Raw genomic sequence first — 14081 nt, forward strand, 5'->3', positions numbered from 1 at the left:
ACAGTCTATACCGTATACCGCTATTATGGCTTGCGTTGCGCTATTATGGCTTCGCATTGCACCATTATGGCGGAGTACTGACTTGGCCTGCAACTCTGTGATGCACAATCATTATGCTTCACTTGCAGTACTGTAATAGTAGGAGAGCATCAAGGAGACCCCCTGCCGGTTCATCCACAAATCATGGTGGAAGCGCCATGAGGACTCTAGGTGCAAACACCACAAGCTGAATCATGGTGAAGGAAATTTTTTGACTCACAATGAGTACAAGTGCGAAAGGAACACATTCTACAGCAGCTTAGAAACTTTCAGTTTGAAGATTGACATGGAATCATATTAGAGCCTAAGAAACTAGGTAGTAAACCTTACCACAGGAAACATCATGTCGTCAAGTCAACAATATCTGCAGCCTTTGATGGAGAAATGGACGTGTCCTCAATCCAAAACACCACGATGGTAATAATCTACAACTCTCGACCTTATTTTTAAGCATATCCGCCTATTTCTCTTAAATTGTATGGTTGTTGGTGTGATGAGCGGTGGGGCTGAACCTGTTAAAAAGGAATGGGTTTGAGGCTAGAGCTACGAAATCAGAGATGAGTCTGTGATAGTTTTGGGGTTCATTGTGCTGAATATATAGCGATGAAGCTGCTGCTACTGCTCAGCGATGAAGGTGTATTCAATATCTTCTGATTTCAAGCTCTCTATGGCTTGATGAACCTGCAATGAAGATATTTGGTGCAATGAAAAGGTATTGTTGTTTCTTTTGGTTTAATTGGGACAATGGTCATGGATGAAGTATACAATGATTCTGCAATTTTTTCTTGCTAATTTTATTTTTTGGGTTTGTTTGTTTGGTACAATGTTAGGTTAACCGAGCAAAAAAATAAATACACAATGTCAAGCTGGTGCAAAGGCTATGTATCACTTGCTATTTGGTGGCAGGAGCAAGTATTGTGGAGTTTCTTTTTGAAAGGTATATCTGCTTATCTAGCTCTCTTTTGTACTAGGAATCATTACTTTGTATATCCTGTGATTCATGTTCTTATCATTAGCGTATATCAGTAGATAATAACATTTTTTTGCTGCTGTCATTTACCTATTTTGCGAATTTTTGTTTTTGGAAGCGAATTTTGGTTTGGATGATGTAGGGGGTATAGATGTTGATTCAAGCAGGAGACGACTTATGTTGAAAAAGCACTCGTTGGGGTTAAATCAGAAGTGACCTACTGTATGAAAATAACACTTTTTGGTCACCTACCGGAGACGACGTATGTTAATTTTTATTGGTCCATTGTTATGAATATGAGTCTGTGGCACAATGGTCGTGCGTCTGACTTAAAGTCAGAAGGTTGTGTGTTCGATTCACACCAGATTCAGTCATCTATGATTCCATGGTAACCATTTTCATTATTTGCATCCTTTAGACTAACTTGCAAGTAGTAATAGAAGTACAACCATATTTGCACATAGAGTTGTGTTGTACCAGATGAAATGGTTCCACAGCTAGAAGCACCACGCATTCATGCCAAACCGCCAATATCTATGAATTTACAGTCAACTGGAGGAAAAATTGGTGACCATCTCAGTGCGGGTTCATTTATGTGTTCAAAGAAATTATGACAGGGATTTCGAAGCTGAGAGGAAGAAGAAGACTTGAATTTGTGATAATTTCGAACCGACAAAAGATTTGTGAAGTTTCTGGTGAGAAATCAGTTGGGGGATATGGTGTTGCTACTGGTGATGTGAAGTTACCATCGATTTGAGATGATAACAAGCTCTTGCGAGTCAGTGAAGGATCAAAATGAAAGGGTTTGTATTCAAGTGCAACCATTTGAAGATTTAAGACAAAAACTTAACCTGTTGTAGTGGCTGTTGTTGATAAATGGCTTTAAATGTACACAGGTTATGTTGATTGCTGAAAATTGCAGAGGGTCAAAAGTACATAAAAAATCATCTCTGACTACATCAAGTGACGCACACAGGTGACAGGGCGTTTGTAAAAATGTCTAAATTACTACTAGCTCTTCTCAAATGATACAAAAGAGGCTGCCACCAGATGGTATGTGGGGGGTATGTTTGCCGGGGATTAGTTGTCAGGTTCAGATTGAAGGACACAAAAGCTCACACGTAAACGGTGAGGAAACCCTTTCGCGGAATTAAGTCTGTCTTTTTACCTTTTGTTAAAAGGGATTTTCGGTGAGGACACTAGATAACGTATGATTGAATTTTTTTTTTCAAACGACACCAAATCAAAAATGCAGCGCTAGGGGATGGGGTGAAGCCTCACGCTCACCAAATCGAAAACATGGTTGAAGGAAAAATACTGCCCGGTGCGTAGCAGGGCACTAATCTAGTTTTGCTTATTTGCGTTGCCTAAATTAATTTATATACCCAAAGCAAATTCCTGACACCCTAACTAGAAATCTTGGCTCTATCCTGTGCTGATGTGCCTATTTATTTGGCACAACACAGTACACTAAACTAATGTATGTGCCCGTGGTGTGCCAGGTCACGCGCGGTGTCGTGTTGTGCTCGAATGTTAATGTATTGTGCTTTTGTCATGAACGTGGTGTCCGGGACTAATCTATACCTCTATAGATGAATGTTTGAAACTCGAAAGGATACCCTGATAGACTTCCCCGGTTGGTTGGGCTTATGGCCGGTTTTGCATCTTTGGCTCATTAAACTTCATTCAAGTTAGGACCGCTCGGCGCTCTATACTCGGCATATTCAGAAACCTGATATTATATTGTAGGCTGAATATCAGCAGCTTATCAGTTAATTCCTTCCAACTCGCCAAGGTCATAATGACCTTCCCAAGATAATTAGCGTCATTCCCTGGACAAATATTGATCATATCATCCATCGTAAATGGCGTTAGAATGGAGTGGTTGACCTATGCTGCAGGCAGCATCAGGCAGTGAAATTGAAAAACAATAAAAATGGTCCCTGGTATGTGCTGAGGTGTTTCAATTATACATCTGTAACCTATAGTATGCATAATTCCTTATAATTTTCCCAATTGAGTAAAATAAGTTGTCAGTGGGAAATTCCCTTTACATTTTTTATGGTTCTTCCATTCCATTACCAAGATCCGGCCCTTTCCAAGAACCAATAAGGCATAAGAGTTCACATTTCCACTTAAGTGGATGCTTTTCTATTTTCTGGATACAACTTAAAAGTTTTAGTGTATGCAGATTGTACATGCAACCAATTGATAAATTAATAGACAAAGTTACGTTTTTCATCATTATGCGGAAGTTATTATCAGTATTCTATATATATTTAGAGAGAGACCCAGGATATTTATTCACTTAACAACATGTGAGTTGTGACCTTCACTTGTCAGATTTCTACATATATTTCAGTTCATATTCAGTACTTCTGCAGTTACGTCCATGGCTAATTCGCTAGGGTTTGAAGCTGAAGTCGAGTGCTCCGCCAATAAGTTTTACAGATTTTTTAAGAACAATATAACCCAACTTGCGAATCACTTTCCCGAAAATTATAAGAGCATTCTGGTAGGCCCGAAGGTGTGTGAAAATTAAGCGATAAAAACGCGGGCCTACAGTAATACCGTAAGTGCACGGTCGTCGGTTGTAGCTCGTGCAAGTACGGGTCGATCCACAGAAACTGGGGGTGTTTGGAGTTTCTAGCTATTTGGACTCTAAATTGCTATTGGGCTTCTAATTGTGCTTTGGGCTTAGTGAGTTTTTGTAACAATGAAATGGTTTTGGGCTCAGTGGGCTTTTGGATTGTGAACTTATGGGCTTTTGGTCTTTTGAATTGCACTGGGCCTTGGGCTAACAGTGACTGTGAATTGGGCTCAATGTCTTTTGATGTGAACTGGGCCGTTGGGCCTTAGGTTTCTAAACAGATACAGTGGGCTTTTGTAATGACTGGACTTGTAGCCCAGAATTGAACTGGACCTGGAGCAGCAGCAATGGTGGCTTCAGCAGAAGCAGTGCACAGCAGCAGCAACAGCAAGTAGTAGCAGCTGGGGGAGAACTGGCAGCAAGGCCAGGGAAGGAAAAGGGCAGAAAAGCCAAAAAGACCTAGTGCAGCTGGAGCTAAACAAGGCAGCAGAGCACTAGGCCAAGGTAAAACATGGATATTTACAATGGCAAAAGCAAACAGCACAAAAGTATTATGAGAAGGTGACAGAACAATGAAACTAAACAAAGAACAAAAGCAAAACAAAATGGAACAATATGAAAGTGAGAAGGTGACAGTGAAAGTGATAAAATGTGAAACAATGAACAAGTAAACTAAAACAGCAAAGAAACTACTAGGTGATGACAGTGACTGGAAAAGTGACAGTGACACAAAGAATGACAAAGAGATAAACCAAGGCCTAAGCCAAGGACAGTGGAGATGAGAAATTAAGTTAATAGTGAAGTATAAACAGTGAGACAAAATGGTAATAGGGCAGTGGCACTGAGGTTTTTGATTTCACCTCAAACTTATGCTAATCAATCTTCAATGTGACTCAAATTTCTGCCTCTTGTTCTTCCTATGGGATATCCTAATTACAGCTAAAATACTTACCAAAGTACTAATTGTCTGATTAAAGTAAAACTAGTCAAAGGGCTTAGCAACAAATGTGCATGAGCTGCAGCACCATTAGTCACAAGGCTAGCCTAACTAAGTGCTTAAATTATGATTATCCTGCACAATTTCAGACCACAAAACTCTTCTCTACATATCAGTTAACTAGCATTCACATGAAGCTTCATCTTTTTCCTCAGCAAGGTGACAAACTAAAACATGGTAAAACTGAAATTAAAAGAAAACAACAACAATAACCTCACAGTAACAGTTAACAGTGGATAAAACAAGAGCAAAATATGAATAGCACAAAGATTGGAGAGACTGGCTAATCCAGCTCTCCCAAAATCAGACCAAATGACACTGGCTATTCCAGCATACCCAAAACATTACACCCTCACTTTCTATTTATAATCAGAACACCCAATTAGGGTTTTTACACCAAACCCCCAAATTTAACAAAATTAGGGTTTATAGGAATTTGGAAAAAAATCACCATACCCTCTGAATTTGTTGTCCCCTATGCAAATTGACGCCAACCCATGCTCCCAACTTGACTATGCTACGAACCCATCAATTTCTTGCGTCTCTGAAAGCCGTCTGCCATTTGTACTCAAACCCTAGTTCTCTTAGATGTATCTCATAGGTGATGAATGAGATAGAGGTGAGAGGGATAGAGTCTAGAGTGATGTTTATGGGGGAGGTTGTGTGGTTGGAGAGACTCGAGATGGTGAAGAGGTACATGAGCTCGAGAAGGAGAAATTGCAGGGCTCTGCAATGGTCGGGGAGAAAGATAGTTTTGGGAAAAGGAAGTGTTTGGCTGAAGGTGAAGATATTTGATGTTTAGGTGTTGGTCAGGTGCAGCGGAGTTTGATGAACAACGAGTGGAAGGCGTTGGATCATCAACTTCAGATTGAATCTAACGGCAAGATAGAAGAAGGCTCTGAGCGACCGTTGGATTAAGTGATACAACGAAGCTGACGGCTCCAGATGGAGTTAGGTGATGTAGTGTTAGACAGGAGTTTCAGACTTTGATGTACGGCGATGCTGCGACCGTAGGATGCTGAGATGATCCAATCTGACGGCTAGAAAGGGAAACGGGTATGGATATAGGAAATGGATTTGGGTGAGGGTTTTGGGCCTTGGGTATGCCAAGCCCATATCTTCTTTAAGAACAATTTTTCCTCTTCAAGCCCACTTCTCGTTGATCCGGCTCTTGCAAACATCATTCTTCGCTTCCTCCTAGCGGCAGTCTTTGCCGTTCCTTTGCTCTTTTCGCTCCGTGAGATAACCAGGCTTTATTTAGTACCTAAAAATGCAAAATTAATTAAGAAAAATATTTATTCTTGAAAACAATGAAAATACAGAATATGGGATAAAATGTAGAATTAATGCACAAGAGATGAGTTAAATGCCAAGAAAAATATATAGAAATATGCACTTTTTAGCACTCATCAAATACCCCCAAACCTGAATTTTACTTGTCCTCAAGTAAAACAAAACTAAGGAAATCCTACCTATACCACTGTCGCTGGTCTCTCGAATGCATTTAGCGTATGCACTAAGCCTTTTAAACCACTAAGTGTCCCTAGTGGACGAGTTGAAGTCTCGTGAAGGTTTGCTTAGAACGTACCTACAAAGTTCTAGGTCAAAATATAAGCTCCGATTCCATCAAATGTGACATGTGCAAGTCAGTTTAAGCTCACAGCAAAATGGAGATGTCAATCTAGCTATCAAAGGCACAATCCTAGCACTGATAAGAAATAAAGACATGTGATAAGAGTGTAAAGTGTATCTACACATGTGTAAAGAAAGATCGGATGTTATGACTACTAATCACCAAGAGATAGTTTCTCAGGCTAAGAACCAAGGTCGAAATCTAGCTAGCTGTCCGGACTTTACGAGAATTGTGAATGAGTTGGAGGTATTTCACAATTACTCGCGTTGTACATCAATGGCATACACCCTCCTTGCTTATTACAATGAAACAACAAAATGACTCTTTACATGACTCTTATTTACATTGACTACTCTCTTTTATTTTTGGAACAAGAGAGGATAGAATTGATAAATACTTGATTGATTTTTTCATTTTTTTCATTTTTTTTTTTTTTTTTTTAATTTTTTATTTTCATTTTTCAATTTTTTTTTAAAAAGAAGGAGTTCTTGTTTTCAATTATGGCATATTATCAAAGTATCTACTTTTCACCCCCAAACCTAAACTAAACATTGTCCTCAATGTTTCAAAATATGAACAAAATTATAATACAACATATGAAGAGGATCATGTTGAGTAGAGAAAAAGGAAAGAGAATACCCGATTTCGGCGAAAGCAATATTAGAACTCCGTTATTCAAGGCAAGAATCCAACATATGTCAGCCGAGATCATATTGGATTAGCAAAATATATACAAAAGGAACAAAAAGGTTTTTAAGAAATTTTATCTACTGGATTATATACAAAAATTCACCATCCACTAACAATCTAAAGAGTTGAGGATCAACCCAAAAGACAAAGTGTAGAGGTTTCAACAGCTTCACACAAATATAACAGGAAAGAAACGCAAGTGAAACTGTGAAACAAAATGAGCTACCCCCAAACATGGATTTTTCAACGGATAAAATTTTGGAAACAAAATCTCGCAGTTTTGGGGGTTCATCATGCACAAGGTCTAGCTCGAAATGAACTGTTCTAGGGACGGGCAAACATGCTAATTCCAACTGTGGATCCTCAAAGATATTATATTTAGATGCAAAATGGTCCAAGAGGACTTGGGAAGCACACAGTTCCAAACCTAGATTAGGCATTCTCAGAAAAATTGGTTTTACAATATTGGTACAAACCAAATCTAGGTTGGGTGGAAGGCCATCAGATTGTGACTTATGTAGAGGAATAGGCACATCATTATCAATCAAATCAAAATATCCTAAATCATCTACACATGTCATATCATGCTCACAATCATAAATCAAATTAGCAAGTTCACAATCAGAATCATCAACATCATCAACAGATTTATCCTCATGCATCGGCAAATCAGTGGAAACATAACATGGAATACTAGAAGAAATATCATTCATTAAGGTCGGGGCAGAGAAGCCTAATGTATTTGAACCCAAGGGTTCCATAACATCATCAGCATAGACATGTTCTTCTAATATAACATCACAATTATTATCATCCTCAACAAAACAAGAGTGTGCTTCCCTAAAAACCATAGTGTTTCTATTCCACTCATTTACCTCTAGATTAGGTTCATGTTCAATGTTACTAGCATGAGTAGGGTTAAAAACACTATTTTCATAATTAACTTCATTAGGGAGAAAAATGCTGCTATGATCATTCAATGTTTGCATTTCTAAACTAGCAGTGGTTCGTTTGAGGAGATTTTTAGCTTCCATCAGAAGTTGCTCACTAAAACTCATGGGAGTTTGAAATTGTTCGTCTTCCCATGGTGTTGATTGATACATGGGTGGATGGTCGTTAGGGTTTATAAATGATTGATCGCAACCTATAAAAGGTTGATTATGGTCCCAATAACTACCAGCATAATAATCTGTAGGTTCTTCAAACCTTGGAATTTCTCTAGTCCGCCTAAATTCATGGAAAATATAGCAATTCTCAACAGGGTGGTCTAGACTACCACATGCGGGACATGCATAGATTTCAGGTTGCCTAAGAAAAATAGATGTGACAGATTCCTCATGTGATTGCATTTCTAAAGCTGTGATTCGAGCTTCTAATTGATCCATAAGTGATGATTGTGTGAGTGAGGCTCTAGCAGAATGTTCATTTTCACGTTGCGATGAATGATGCATGTATGAATAGTCATTAGGGTTCATGTATTGCGGCTCGGGACTTTGAAAATGTCCATAATAATTCCTATGACTATTGACATCATGGTCCGTGGAAGGTTCATAACGTGAAGTTTGTCCATATGCAAGTTCTCTAAGGGATTTGTTGTACTCCCCAACTGTAGAAAAAGATCTATTCATGATTGGCTCAAAAGCTAAGTAAAGAATGTACAAAGCTCAGAAATTGGTTTTTAAAAGGTTTGGATTTTTGGGAAAAATTTGGTTTTTATAGGTAACATTTGGTTTTGTCGGGTTTGAAAAGAAATTTGGTTTTTAATGGGTTTGTATTTTTGGGAAAAATTTGGTTTTGGTGGGATAAAAGAAAAAAAAATTGGTTGTTAATGTGGGAGCAAGTAAAATTTGGTTTTTGAATGGGAGAAAAGTTTTGGTTTTTTTGAAATTGGGAGCAAGCCCACTGTTGATTTTGTGTTTGCTTTGGCTCAGCTGGTTTGAAAACGTTTGGTGAAACTGAGTCCAAAATCTCGGCCTAGAATTTGGGTACTCGGCACACTAACGAGTTAACCTAGCGTGATCGGTTACAAGCTCAGCTGGGTTTAAAAACCCAGAATACAAAATACAAGTCCAAATTAAACATGCTCACAAAAATTAAATACAAGCCCACAAATTAAACAAACAAACCCAAAAATTAATTACAAACCCAACAGAAAATAAAAAGCCCAAAAATTGGCTTTAATATTACAAGCCCACAATTAAAAATTGGAAGCCCACAATTCGGGTTCTCTGAATGGGTTTACCTTTTTAGCACAGCCCAGCTGCTCTGATATTGTTGCAAAAACCCAGTTGGGCTTTGGTTCTTTTCCTTGGTGGCGTCCCAGCAGAGGAAAAACTGGTTCAGAACAGCAGGTCCAACAACAAATGAAGTGAAGCAGATGCAGATGCAAATGCTATGCAGTGAAATGCAAAAATAGCTAATAAAACTACTAGAGAAACAAACCGAGTCCCCGGCAGCGGCGCCAAAAACTTGGTGGGCCCGAAGGTGTGTGAAAATTAAGCGATAAAAACGCGGGCCTACAGTAATACCGCAAGTGCACGGTCGTCGGTTGTAGCTCGTGCAAGTACGGGTCGATCCACAGAGACTGGGGGTGTTTGGAGTTTCTAGCTATTTGGGCTCTAAATTGCTATTGGGCTTCTAATTGTGCTTTGGGCTTAGTGGGTTTTTGTAACAATGAAATGGTTTTGGGCTCAGTGGGCTTTTGGATTGTGAACTTATGGGCTTTTGGTCTTTTGAATTGCACTGGGCCTTGGGATAACAGTGACTGTGAATTGGGCTCAATGTCTTTTGATGTGAACTGGGCCGTTGGGCCTTAGGTTTCTAAACAGATACAGTGGGCTTTTGTAATGACTGGACTTGTAGCCCAGAATTGAACTGGACCTGGAGCAGCAGCAATGGTGGCTTCAGCAGAAGCAGTGCACAGCAGCAGCAACAGCAAGTAGTAGCAGCTGGGGGAGAACTGGCAGCAAGGCCAGGGAAGGAAAAGGGCAGAAAAGCCAAAAAGACCTAGTGCAGCTGGAGCTAAACAAGGCAGCAGAGCACTAGGCCAAGGTAAAACATGGATATTTACAATGGCAAAAGCAAACAGCACAAAAGTATTATGAGAAGGTGACAGAACAATGAAACTAAACAAAGAACAAAAGCAAAACAAAATGGAACAAAATGAAAGTGAGAAGGTGACAGTGAAAGTGATAAAATGTGAAACAATGAACAAGTAAACTAAAACAGCAAAGAAACTACTAGGTGATGACAGTGACTGGAAAAGTGACAGTGACACAAAGAATGACAAAGAGATAAACCAAGGCCTAAGCCAAGGACAGTGGAGATGAGAAATTAAGTTAATAGTGAAGTATAAACAGTGAGACAAAATGGTAATAGGGCAGTGGCACTGAGGTTTTTGATTTCACCTCAAACTTATGCTAATCAATCTTCAATGTGACTCAAATTTCTGCCTCTTGTTCTTCCTATGGGATATCCTAATTACAGCTAAAATACTTACCAAAGTACTAATTGTCTGATTAAAGTACAACTAGTCAAAGGGTTTAGCAACAAATGTGCATGAGCTGCAGCACCATTAGTCACAAGGCTAGCCTAACTAAGTGCTTAAATTATGATTATCCTGCACAATTTCAGACCACAAAACTCTTCTCTACATATCAGTTAACTAGCATTCACATGAAGCTTCATCTTTTTCCTCAGCAAGGTGACAAACTAAAACATGGTAAAACTGAAATTAAAAGAAAACAACAACAATAACCTCACAGTAACAGTTAACAGTGGATAAAACAAGAGCAAAATATGAACAGCACAAAGATTGGAGAGACTGGCTAATCCAGCTCTCCCAAAATCAGACCAAATGACACTGGCTATTCCAGCATACCCAAAACATTACACCCTCACTTTCTATTTATAATCAGAACACCCAATTAGGGTTTTTACACCAAACCCCCAAATTTAACAAAATTAGGGTTTATAGGAATTTGGAAAAAACTCACCATACCCTCTGAATTTGTTGTCCCCTATGCAAATTGACGCCAACCCATGCTCCCAACTTGACTATGCTACGAACCCATCAATTTCTTGCGTCTCTGAAAGCCGTCTGCCATTTGTACTCAAAACCCTAGTTCTCTTAGATGTATCTCATAGGTGATGAATGAGATAGAGGTGAGAGGATAGAGTCTAGAGTGATGTTTATGGGGGAGGTTGTGTGGTTGGGGAGACTCGAGATGGTGAAGAGGTACATGAGCTCGAGAAGGAGAAATTGCAGGGCTCTGCAATGTCGGGGAGAACGATAGTTTTGGGAAAGGAAGTGTTTGGCTGAAGGTGAAGATATTTGATGTTTAGGTGTTGGTCAGGTGCAGCAGCGGAGTTTGATGAACAACGAGTGGAAGGCGTTGGATCATCAACTTCAGATTGAATCTAACGTCAAGATAGAAGAAGGATCTTGAGCGACCGTTGGATTAAGTGATACAACGAAGCTGACGGCTCCAGATGGAGTTAGGTGATGTAGTGTTAGACAGGAGTTTCAGACTTTGATGTACGGCGCTGCTGCGACCGTAGGATGCTGAGATGATCCAATCTGACGGCTAGAAAGGGAAAGGGTATGGATATAGGAAATGGATTTGGGTGAGGGTTTGGGCCTTGGGTATGCCAAGCCCATCTTCTTTAAGAACAATTTTTCCTCTTCAAGCCCACTTCTCGTTGATCCGGCTCTTGCAAACATCATTCTTCGCTTCCTCCTAGCGGGAGTCTTTGTCGTTCCTTTGCTCTTTTCGCTCCGTGAGATAACCAGGCTTTATTTAGTACCTAAAAATGCAAAATTAATTAAGAAAAATATTTATTCTTGAAAACAATGAAAACACAGAATATGGGATAAAATGTAGAATTAATGCACAAGAGATGAGTTAAATGCCAAGAAAAATATATAGAAATATGCACTTTTTAGCACTCATCACATTCAAGTTATTGAAGGACTTGGTCTTCATGTTGGCAGTGTCAGACTCTGGATACAGGAACTCGGTATATAAGATGTAGGATCAGAATCTCACAAAAATAATGTCTTAACGAAATTATCAACAACACAACAGCGTCGCAGAACAATTTCAGAAATGATATAATAAACGACGTCAGCTAAAATCATGAGAAAGATCTGATGGTCCTGCGAAAATTAGAGAGTTTGCGAGATTAAGATTTGTAAGGTTGCGAGAATATCGCAAGTCATTTCCGAAAATAAAGGACAGATTAGCTGTCATCCACTATGTATTTCCCTATAAATAGTTGTTCAGTTGTAAAGAAAGGGGAGAGATCTCTTTTGAGTAAGAAACGAGTAAATAGGAGAGAGAAAGTCTAGAGCAGAGGTCATTCTTGATTCCTTTATCTTTTCTTGTAAGAATATTCAAAGATTGATGAATAAAATTAAGAGTGTAAACCTAAAAATGAGTTGAGTAGTAATGAAATCATATGAGGGGTGTAGTGTAGGATTTCCTGCAACTACATAATGGCGCTAGAAACAGGGAAGTATTGAAGATTATTCTAGAAAAAATTGAAGATTAATATTGAGATTTGTGAAGATTTAGAGTGATTGATTAAGAATTTTACATAATTTCTTGCAATATTGTTAACATTGAAGAAATGGCTAGAAGAAGAAATACATCCGAACAACCGATTACTGTTAGAAGAAGCAAGAGAATTGCTGGGAGAGAAAGAAGTGAAACGGGAGAATCTACTAGAATGAGAAGTAATAGAGAAAATCAAATTCAACCACCAATTCAAAAAACACTAGTACAAGGGAGGAATACAGATTATGATAGGGTGAGTATACACACTTGGCAATCGAGTTCGGCAGAAGAAGTAGAAGAAGAGCAATAAAACAGAAACCATAGACAGGTAGAGAGAAATCAAGAAGCAGATGAAGGAATAATTCATGGAGATGAGGAAATTGGAGCGTTAGAAACGTTGAGACGGAGAATACATGAAGAAAAAAGAGCTGAGGCAGAAGAACGTGCAAATCTAACAAGACAAAATCACGAATTAAGGATGGAGAATATAAGACTACAGAATAGAAGATCGAGAAGTATTACAAAATCATATTCAAGATCGACTAAAAGAGAAATGAGGCGAAACTCACCCACAATCAATGCTGGAAACAATATTCAAGAAGAAATATCAAATCCTAATGAAGAATATCGCGAAAATAGAAAAAGAGCTGATGATCGTTACGTTCCACAAAATGAAACTTTTGATGATGGGCAAAATGGTATAAATCAAGAGAATGGATAACGTCAGGGACGAAATGACCAAGATGGCGAAGGAAATCGAGAGAAAGGAAGAAGAATTTTACATGAAAGAGAAATTCAAAGAAATCAACAAACGATTGAAGAAGAAATTGAAAGACATTATGCTGAACAAGCACGTTTAATCTGCGAACCTGAAAGATTGAGAGCGGAAATGGAAGAACAAGAGCTTCAGGAGACAATTCGCCAGAACAATCACGACAATCGAGAAAGAAGACTATACAAAACCGGAATAACGGTAATCTCAATGAAGAGTATGATAAAGTACAAAGGATGGTTGAAAGACAGGGAATGGAATTGATAATAAATGAACAAAATCATGAAGGGGAAAATGAGAGACATAATCATTTGCGAATTCAAGATAGAGATGAAGAAGAAACTCGCAGAAGAAGACTAGATGAGAATAATGAAGAAAAAATGCAAAATTTCGCGAGAGAAGAAAGACATGAACGCAGAAGAAGCGAGGAGAAATTAAAAAGACCAATGGATCAAACTTCAGGTGTAAATAAACAAATCTTGAAAGATTTAGAAGAAATGAGAGGAATGCTAAATAATAGAGGAGAAGTAGGCAGAAGACAATTGGATGAAGCTATATAAGAAGCTGCGAAAACCCCATTTACAAGGGAAGTACAATTAGGAGGAATACCGCCGAAATGCAATTTGCCCGCATTAACCAGCATTTTTGATGGAACAACTTGTGCAATTCAACACATTAAAGCCTACGTGAGGTGCATGTTGCAATGGGAAAATCGTGATGCCGTATTGTGCAAATATTTCACATCCAGCTTAACAGGAGAAGCGATAAAATGGTTTGAAGGTCTACAAAAGAATACAATAACATTCTTCAATCATCTACAGACTATATTCCT

The 14081-nt window shown here is 38.7% G+C and overlaps 1 non-coding gene across 1 annotated transcript; it reads left to right on the forward strand.

Moving 5' to 3' along the window:
- The first annotated feature begins 1307 nt into the window (after window positions 1–1307).
- TRNAL-UAA lies at window positions 1308–1379 on the forward strand. The gene has a single exon. It is a non-coding gene; the product is annotated as a tRNA-Leu (tRNA).
- The last annotated feature ends 12702 nt before the right edge of the window (window positions 1380–14081 follow it).

The sequence above is a fragment of the Papaver somniferum genome, chromosome 1 (genome assembly GCF_003573695.1).
Source record: "Papaver somniferum cultivar HN1 chromosome 1, ASM357369v1, whole genome shotgun sequence".
In the NCBI taxonomy this organism is placed as follows: domain Eukaryota; kingdom Viridiplantae; phylum Streptophyta; class Magnoliopsida; order Ranunculales; family Papaveraceae; genus Papaver; species Papaver somniferum.